We start from the raw sequence: 9900 nt of genomic DNA on the forward strand, positions 1-9900 counted from the left end.
GCATCGTGTGTTGTCGATGCCCTCCAAGGCTGGTAGCTGTGTTCCAATGGTCCTCTGAGCTCTCCTTAATGAACACTGTCGCACGCTCCCCTTTCTTCTCTTCCAAGCTTGCTTGGACTCCCTTATTTCTGGAATATTTAGAACACACTCTTGTCCTATTTTTAGCCCAGTCTTTGTTATTGCCAGGACAACATAATCCTGTGTGATTAATTGCACCTGCAGCTTGTTAATCCTTTTTAACAAGCTGCTCTTATTTACATTCGCACATTATACATCCAGCACGGAACTTCTCCTCCTCTGATTCTGCCCACAAGCCATGTACTTCTTGTTTTCTTGCTATGAATTCCACCAAACCTATTTGCACTCTGCTAATGGTCTCGACCCGAAACCTCACCTGTCGAGTCTGAAGAAGGGTCCCGACTCCCGAACCGAAACGTCACCCATTCCTTCTCTCCAGAGATGCTGCCTGACCCGCTGAGTTACTCCAGCATTTTGTGTCTAACTTCGGGGTTTAAACTAGCCCCTGCTGTTCCTTCCTGCACTGTGTGTTTTCTCCTGCTTACTGCCAACTTCCTCTGCACATGCCCCTACATCCCCAAGCTCGAAATTGAGACATTTCTGGACTTTAAGGATGATAGATTATAAAAGTGCGGCACGGTGGCGCAGCGGTAGAGTTGCTGCCTTGCAGTGCCAGAGACCCGTGTGTTCGATCATGACTGCGGGTGCCGTCTGTATGGAGTTTGTACGTTCTCCCTGTGGCCCCATGAGTTTTCCCCGGGTGCTCCGGTTTCCTCCCACACTCCAAAGTTTTTAAACTTTCCATCCTGGGAAAAATGCTCTGCCTTGTCTATGCCTCTCGTAATTTTATACACTCCTATCAGGTCTTCCCAAAACCGCCGGCAGTCCAGAGAAAACAATCCGAGTCTGTCTAACCACTCCCTGTGGCTAATAATCCCAATCCAGGCATCGTAGAAGCATAGAGCCATAGAATGCTGAGATGCTGCCTGACCTGCATCAGTCTGAAGAAGGGTCTCGACCCGAAGCGTCACCCATTCCTTCTCTCCTGAGATGCTGCCTGACCTGCTGAGTTACTCCAGCATTTTGTGAATAGAAACATAGAAAATAGGTGCAGGAGGAGGCCATTCGGTCCTTCGGGCCAGCACCGCCATTCAATATGATCATGGCTGATCCTCCAAAATTAGTGCCCCATTCCTGCTTTTTCCCCATATCCCTTGATTCCTTTACCCCTAAGAGCTATATATAACTCTATCTTGAAAGCATCCAGTGAATTGGCCTCCACTGCCTTAAGAAGGGTCTCGACCCGAAACGTCACCCATTCCTTCTCTCCTGAGATGCTGCCCGACCTGCTGAGTTACTCCAGCACTTTGTGAATAAATACCTTTGATTTGTACCAGCATCTGCAGTTATTTTCTTATACATCCTCCCTCTAATGGGGCGACCAGCAATGCATGCAACACTCCATATGTGGTCTGACCGAAGTCTTATAAGCTGCATCATGACTTCAATTCCTGGCCACTTTTCTGACCTCGGTCTTCTGCTTGCTCACCCGGCTGACTGTTGGCACTCATTGTTTAGTCGTTAGAGATACAGTGTGGAAAAAAAAGCCCTTTGGCCCACCATGTCCGCGCCGCGCCGACCAACGATCATTCCGTACACTAGCATTATCACACACACACTAGGGACAGTTTACACTTATACCAAGCAAATCAACCTACAAACCTGTAGGTCTTTGGAGTGTGGGAGGAAACCGAAGATCCCGAAGAAAACCCATGCAGTCACAGGGAGAACGTACAAACTCCATACAGACAGCACCTCTAGTCAGGGTCGAACCCGAGTCTCTGGCGCTGTGTGGCCACAACTCTACCGCTGTGCCACCTTTTTCTTTGGACAAAAAATGTAATCAAAAATGTAATATGTTGCAGCTAACAGTGGCGTTTGAGTTGCTTCGTGTGTCACTGTTTGTCCGGTGAAGTGCAATGATGGCAAGGATTTTTCCTTCCTAAATTACACTATCTACCTTCCATCCTCAGTGAGAGGAATTCTGTTTGCCTTCAAGGTATGAACTTACCGAGAACTTTCTGGAATTTATTACTTCCTAAGCACCTTATCTTGCAGCTAGTATTGGAGAACATCTGGGAATTTCCTTCTGTATACTTAGCTCCACAGAATCAGACAAATCTATTTGTGTAGCCCGTTCTTTTACAACAGACCCGTCTGAGGTAAATCTCCCACAAGGTGCCGGTTGATAACTCACTTGGAATGAGTCCCAGAGCTCTTTTCCAAGATTAATAGACCAAATACGCATTGCTTAAATGGCCACCTTTCCAGCTGCATAGTATTACATTTAATTCATATGAAGATAAACTGGACTATGGAACTAAATTTAATGTCATCCAATGATCTACATGGAGGGTAAATGAACATGATGTAGAACACACACATAAATTACAGAACATCATGAAAGTATTTTAGGAGTTGTCAGTATATAATCTTTGCAAATATTCCTCTTTCTTGAGAGAGTTCAGTTGGGGAATTGGCAATCATTTATGTTCAGAGCGGCTGGTGGAGCTGCTGCCTCACAGCACCAGACACCCAGGTTCGAACCTGACCTCGGGCACTGTCTGTGTGGAGTTTGCATGTTCTCCCTGTGACAGCGTGGGTTTCCTCCGGGTGCTCCGGTTTCCTCCCATATCCCATGTCTCTGAAATCAAGTCTGATCTTGGCCTCGGGAGATTTAAGAGCGGAGACTTTAGCGGAAACAGGCGCTTCGGCCCACCGGGTCTGCGTCAACCAGCGATGGCCCCGTACACTAGCACTAGCCCACACACAAGGGACAATTTACACAAGCCAATTAGCCGACAAACCTGTACATCTTTTGGCGTGTGGGAGGAAACCGAAGATCTCGGAGAAAACCCAGGCAGTCGCAGGGAGAACGTGCAAACTCCGTACAGACAGTACCCGCAGTCAGGATCAAACCTGGGTCACTGGCGCTGTAAGGCAGCAACTCTACCGCTGCGCCACCGTGCCACAGGCACTGTGCTGTAGTGAGACCTTGGATAGATACAAAATGCTGGAGCAACTCAGCGAGACAGGCGACATCGATGCAGAGAAGGGATGGGTGGCGTTTCGAATCAGGACCTTTCTTCAGACCTTGGAGCTTTGTAGATCGGGGCAGGTGGGCCTTTGGTTTGATGTTTCAGCTGGAAAAAGGCATCTCTCTCAGTGCAGTAATTGATCAGCCTCAGTTTTATCGTTGAGTCTCTACACATGATATGCCGTAGGGCCGAATGGTCTCCTCCTGCACCTATTATCTATTGTCTATATTACACTTGGGAGGTGGTCTTGGAGGGGAGGATGCTCCTCAAACTGTGGGGCATCCTGGACAATACAGCTCACCCCCTCCATGACACACTGGCCAACCTGAGGAGCACCTTCAGCAACAGACTGGTCCCACCGAGATGCAGCACAGAACGCCACAGGAGATCCTTCTTCCCTGCGGTTATCAAACTGCACAACACCTCCCCCTTCTGTCGTGGGGTAGACTGACTCCTCCCCCCCCACGCCCCCCCAATCTTTGCACACCCCCAATCTTTTCCACTCATCACTTTAATTTCATGTTTCAAGTATTTTGTGTTTTTATAACTGTTAGCTGATCAATTTCCCTCCTGGGATAAATAAAGTTCTATCGTATCGTATCATAGAAAGCATAGAAAATAGGTACAGGTGTAGACCATTTGGCCCTTCGAGCCAGCACCGCCATTCGTTGTGATCATGGCTGATCATCCACAATCAGTAACCAGTGCCTGCCTTCTCCCCATAATCCCTTGATTCCACTAGCCCCAAGAGCTCTATCTAACTCTCTTTTAAATTCACCCAGTGAATTGGCCTCTACTGCCTTGTGTGGCAGAGAATTCCACAAACTCACAACTCTCTGGGTGAAAAAGTTTTGTTTCTCACCTCAGTTTTAAATGGCCACCCCCCTTTATTCTTAGACTGTGGCCCCTGGTTCTGGGATCGTATCGGTTACAGCGGACAATCGGCAGTAACAGACCGGACCAACACCTTAGACCACAAGTCCACCGGGCAGTGGTCAGCACGGAACGTCCTGCAGGCACTGCAGGGGAATGACTCCATGGATCCTGTGGCGTGGTTCCCAGAGCAGACTGCCCAGCTTGTCTGGCAAAATGCCTCATCGCCAGAACTCACCAACAAGCACCAAGACCTGGCTTGGCTGGCGGTGAGGGGAGCCCTCCCAGTCAGATCCTTCCTGCACCGCCGGAACCTCACTACCAGCGCACGCTGCCCTCGGGACGGCTGCTATGGAGAGGAGACGGTGGCCCACCTCTTCACAGAGTGTGGATTTGCCAAGAGAGTCTGGAGAGGTTTGCTGGGGTCCCTGCCACGATTTATTCCGAGCAGCTCCGTCACAGAGGACTCTGTGACCTACGGACTGTTCCCAGGGACGCATTCGGAGACCGACATCGAGTGCTGCTGGAAGGTCATCAAGACGCTCTTTGGTCTGCCCGAGCTTTGTTGACCTCCCAGCGGAGCGAGCTGTCCGTGGGGGAATGTCGCCGACTGGCCCGCTGCAGACTGCAGGAGTACGTGCTGAGGGACGCACTGAAGCTCGGTGCAGCCAACGCCAAGGCCCTGTGGGGGAGGACCACAGTCTAGGGTCCTTCCGCTGCTGGACATGGGGGGCAGGGTGTGGTGGAGAGAGACGCCCCTCCAAATAAGGGAAGGGATTCTGTGTAAATCTGACAATGATTTCAGTCAGAGAGTTGAGAGTTGTGAATCTGTGGAATCCTCTGCCTCAGAGGGCAGTGGAGGCCAATTCTCTGAATACATTCAAGAGAGAGCTAGATAGAGCTCTTAAGGATAGCGGAGTCAGGGGGTATGGGGAGAAAGCAGGAACGGGGTACTGATTGAGAATGATCAGCCATGATCACATTGAATGGCGGTGCTGGCTCGAGGGGCCGAATGGCCTACTCCTGCGCCTATTGTCTATTATCTATTGTCTATTGTCTAATATCTGTATTGAATGTATAACCTCCGGGAATGGCGGATGGAGTTTTTGAAAAGATAATGTTTTGTAAATATTGATTGCTGGAATAAAGTATTTTTTGATATAAAAAATCCACCCCCTTTATGGTCATTTATAACGAGGGTTTTCTGCAATAGCACAGACACAGATGGACTTAGTGTCACTACTCACAATGCAAGAACATCTTCAGTGAATGTTTCACCTCTCACACTGAATGGTGAGTTTATACATAACTTTGTAGATTGGGAAAGGGACGTAACGACAACATAACCCCTGTGCAAGAGGTCATGACCTCGTGTTGACACCCTCAGTAGGAAGTGCCCATCTCAAAGCAAAGCCAGCGACAACTTCAGATGAACCCAGGAGAAAGAGAAGCCCATTATCTAACAATAGTCCACACAGCATTCTGGTATGTGCTTAACAAAGGGGCAGGACGCCACACATACATCTGCCCCACCCAACTTTCCTACTTAGTGCCAGGTTAGAGTGTTCACACATCATCGACAAATTCATCACTTACATGGCTGCCAAGCTAGAGTTAAAAGAAGATATTCCTCGTCAGTTAGCTAAAGACTCCAAGGGGGCATTTGAACAGTTCAATATCATAGAAACATAGAAAATAGGTGCAGGAGTAGGAGTAGGCCATTCGGCCCTTCGAGCCTGCACCGCCATTCAATATGATCATGGCTGATCATCCAGCTCAGTAACCTGTACCTGCCTTCTCTCCATACCCCCTGATCCCTTTAGCCACAACGGCCACATCTAACTCCCTCTTGAATATAGCCAATGAACTGGCCTCAACTACCTTCTGTGGCAGAGAATTCCACAGACTCACCACTCTCTGTGTGAAGAAATGTTTTCTCATCTCGGTCCTAAAAGACTTCCCCCTTATCCTTAAGCTGTGACCCCTGGTTCTGGACTTCCCCAACATCGGGAACAATCTTCCCGCATCTAGCCTCTCCAACCCCTTAAGAATTTTATATGTTTCTATAAGATCCCCCCTCAGTCTTCTAAATTCCAGCGAGTATAAGCCTAGTCTATCCAATCTTTCTTCATATGAAAGTCCTGCCATCCCAGGGATCAATCTAATGAACCTTCTCTGTACTCCCTCAACTTAAGTACGTTTTCAAACTTAAATTTGCTGCATAGCAAAGTTTTGTTCGAAGAAGGGTCCTGACCCGAAAATTCACCTATCCGTGTCGTCCGGAAATGCTGCCTGACCCTGCTGAGTTACGCCAGCATTTTGGGTCGTTCTGCTGCAAATATTTGTTCGCAGTGAATTTTGCAGGAAAAAGCAACAATCTTTAGTGTGTCGGAAGGAACTGCAGATGCTGGTTTACCACCGAAGGTAGACACAAATGCTGGAGTAACGCAGCGGGTCAGGCAGCATCTCTGGAGGAAAGGAATAGGTGACGTTTCAGGTCGAGATCCTTCTTCAGATCCTTCTTCAGTCTGAATAAGGGTCTCGACCCAAAACGTCACCTATTCCTTTTCTCCTGCGATGCTGCCTGACCCGCTGAGTTACTCCAGCATTTGTGTTACTCCTTTTTGTGTGAACCAGCAACCAGCATTGATTAGTGCGGGTGTCAGGGGCTATGGGGCAAAGGCAGGAGAATGGGGTTGAGAGGGAAAGATAGGTCAGCCATGATTGAATGGCGGAGTAGACTTGATGGGCCGAATGATTTCATTCTGTTTTTAAAACTTATGAGCATGAATTTATGAACTACAGTTCCTTAGCTTCTTTAGCTTCACACTATTCAATACAGTTCAATATCATAGAAACATAGAAACATCGAAAATAGGTGCAGGAGTAGGCCATTCGGCCCTTCGAGCCTGCACCGCCATTCAATATGATCATGGCTGATCATCCAACTCAGTATCCCGTACCTGCCTTCTCTCCATACCCCCTGATCCCTTTAGCCACAAGGGCCACATCTAACTCCCTCTTAAATATAGCCAATGAACTGGCCTCAACTACCTTCTGTGGCAGAGAATTCCACAGATTCACCACTCTCTGTGTGAAAAAAAACTTTCTCATCTCGGTCCTAAAAGACTTCCCCCTTATCCTTAAACTGTGACCCCTTGTTCTGGACTTCCCCAACATCGGGAACAATCTTCCTGCATCTAGCCTGTCCAACCCCTTAAGAATTTTGTAAGTTTCTATAAGATCCCCCGATAGCGATAAATCGCAGAAAGCAGATAAGTTAATACCATCAGTGATGACGCTTTGACCGAGAGCGCAAGAGAAACTCAACGAGTTACTCCAGCACTTTGTGTCTTTTTTGTTGTTGTAAATCAACACTAGCAGTTCCTTGTATTTATCTGCATGATTGATTCTTGGTTCACTTTCTGTATGCTTTTTTGGCAGCCCTGAAAGGGTGGCTGACTTACACCGACTCCCTTTCTTTGGGCTTTGAGGTAGCTGCTGATGTCAATGTGGGATGCACAGGTAATGGCAGTGGTGGGGCATTGAACCCCATACACTAGCACCATCCCATACACTAGGGGCAATTTACAGAGGTAGACACAAAATGCTGGAGTAACTCAGCGGGTCAGGCAGCATCTCAGGAGGGAAGGCAAGGGTCTCGACCCGAAACGTCACCCATTCCTTCTCTCCTGAGATGCTGCCTGACCCGCTGAGTTACTCCAGCATTTTGTGTCTACCTTCGATTTAAACCAGCATCTGCAGTTTTTTTTTTTTTCCTGGGCAATTTACAGAAGCCAATTAACCTTCAAACCTGCTCGTCTTTGGAGTCTGGGAGGAAACCGGAGCACCCGGAGAAAACCCACGCGGTCGCAGGGAGAACGTACAAATTCGATACAGGCAGCACCCGTAGTCAGGATCGAACCCGGATCTCTTGCGCTGCAAAGCAGAAACTCTACCACTGTGCCACTGAGTCACCGTGATAAAGCTGGGCAGAGCGTGTCCGTTTCCGGAGAATGATGCCAGACAAGTGAACACCCTGGCACCAGAGATGGCCGAGATTCAACGCTGGCTGATGACACTGTGGTGGTGGGCCGGATCTCCAACAACGATGAGAAGGCCTACCGGGAGGAGGTGGCTGATCTGGCACTCTGGTGTCAGGACAATAGCCTCCTCTTGAATGTCACTAAAACTAAGGAGCTAATTGTGGACTTCAGAAGGGCTAAACATCCAAGGACGCACACGCCACTGGAGATAAATGGGTCTACTGTGGATAGGGTGAGCAGTTTTAAATACTTGGGAGTCCGCATCACAGAGGATCTGACGTGGGCAACGCACATTGCCGCACTGGTGGATAAGGCAAAGCAGTGCCTTTACCACCTTAGACAACTGAGGAAATTCAGAGTGTCTCTGAGGATCCTTCAGTGCTTCTACTCTGGGGCTGTAGAGAGCATCCTGTCCGGCAACATTACAGTCTGGTTTGGGAACAGCTCTGCCCAGGACAGGATGGCCCTGCAGAGAGTAGTGCGTTCGGCAGAACGCACCATGGGAACTACACTCGTCCCCCTGCAGGACCTATACATCAGGAGGTGCAGATCCAGAGCAAGCAAGATCATGAGGGACCCCTGCCACCCCAATAACGGACTGTTCCAACTGCTACGGTCAGGCAAACGCGTCCGCTGTCACGCTGTGAAAACGGAGAGGATGAGACGGAGTTTCTTCCCACAGGCCATCAGGACTGTCAACTTTTATAACCCCAGAGACTAAATTTTTGTCTACACTATAGTAACTTATTAACTTTATTTATATGCTGTAACTGTAATTATTTTTGTGCACAATCCGCAGGCATTGCCACTTTCATTTCACTGCACATCGTGTATGTGTATGTGACAAATAAATTTGACTTGACTTGACGGCCTGGTGAGATTCACTTATTCCACCAGAAGATTCTTGGTAGTATTGGGAGAGTTTCACGATATCGAGAGTCAGGAGCCAGAGAGTGTTTATTACCATTTGTACAGAAATATGCACAGGGCGCAGCAGTCGAGTCGCTGCCTTACACTGCCAGTGACCCGGGTTCAATCCTGACTACGGGTGCTGCCTGCAGAGAGTTTGTACGTTTTCCCTGCGATCGTGTGGGTTTCCTCCGGGTGCTCTGGTCTCCTCCCACACTGCAAAGACGTACAGGTTTGTACGCTCCAGTACAGTTGTAAAATTGTCCCTGGTGTGTAGGTTCGCTGGTCTCGGTAGGCCGAAGGCCCTGTTTCCACGCCTGTCATCTCTCAAGTCTAACGTAAAAAGTGTAACGAAGTCTGCCTTCATTGAGAGGTGCCTCTCAATCGAGATATAGAAAGAGGTTAGCGATTTCAAAAGGTCTTATACTGGAACGTTATTGTCAGAGGGAGCTGTGATGAAGGTGTGGAAGCAGCGTCTGTCCACATCAGTCGTATCGCTGAGGTTGGGGTGAGAGTGGGGATGATATAGGTTGCTCAGTTTAATGTCTGTTCTCCTGCACATTAGCTCAGACACAGCAAGGACATCTCTTTGAAGTGGAGATAATTCACAGGACTGTCTACATGATGGGTAATGGATATTGTGGTGGTTTGAGGCTGAGCAAGTCCTTATAAGCCGGATGCATTACAATTACCAACAATACCTTGTACGGTCATAATGCCCTAAACATTACAAAATGTTCCAAAGTTCTTCACTGGAACATCATTAAGTCAAAATCAACACCGAGCAACATAAGGAGAAATAAGTCCAGATGATCAGAAGTTTGCTCAAGGAGGTAGCTTCTGTAAAGCAAACGGTGGAAAGAGATGTTAGTGAAGATTAGAGAGCCAGTTGGAGTTGGCAGTGGCAGAGTGACGCAGCTGGTGGAGTTCGATCCTGACCTCAGATGCTCTCGGTG

This window comes from Rhinoraja longicauda, chromosome 15, assembly GCF_053455715.1.
Source record: "Rhinoraja longicauda isolate Sanriku21f chromosome 15, sRhiLon1.1, whole genome shotgun sequence".
Classification (NCBI taxonomy): domain Eukaryota; kingdom Metazoa; phylum Chordata; class Chondrichthyes; order Rajiformes; family Arhynchobatidae; genus Rhinoraja; species Rhinoraja longicauda.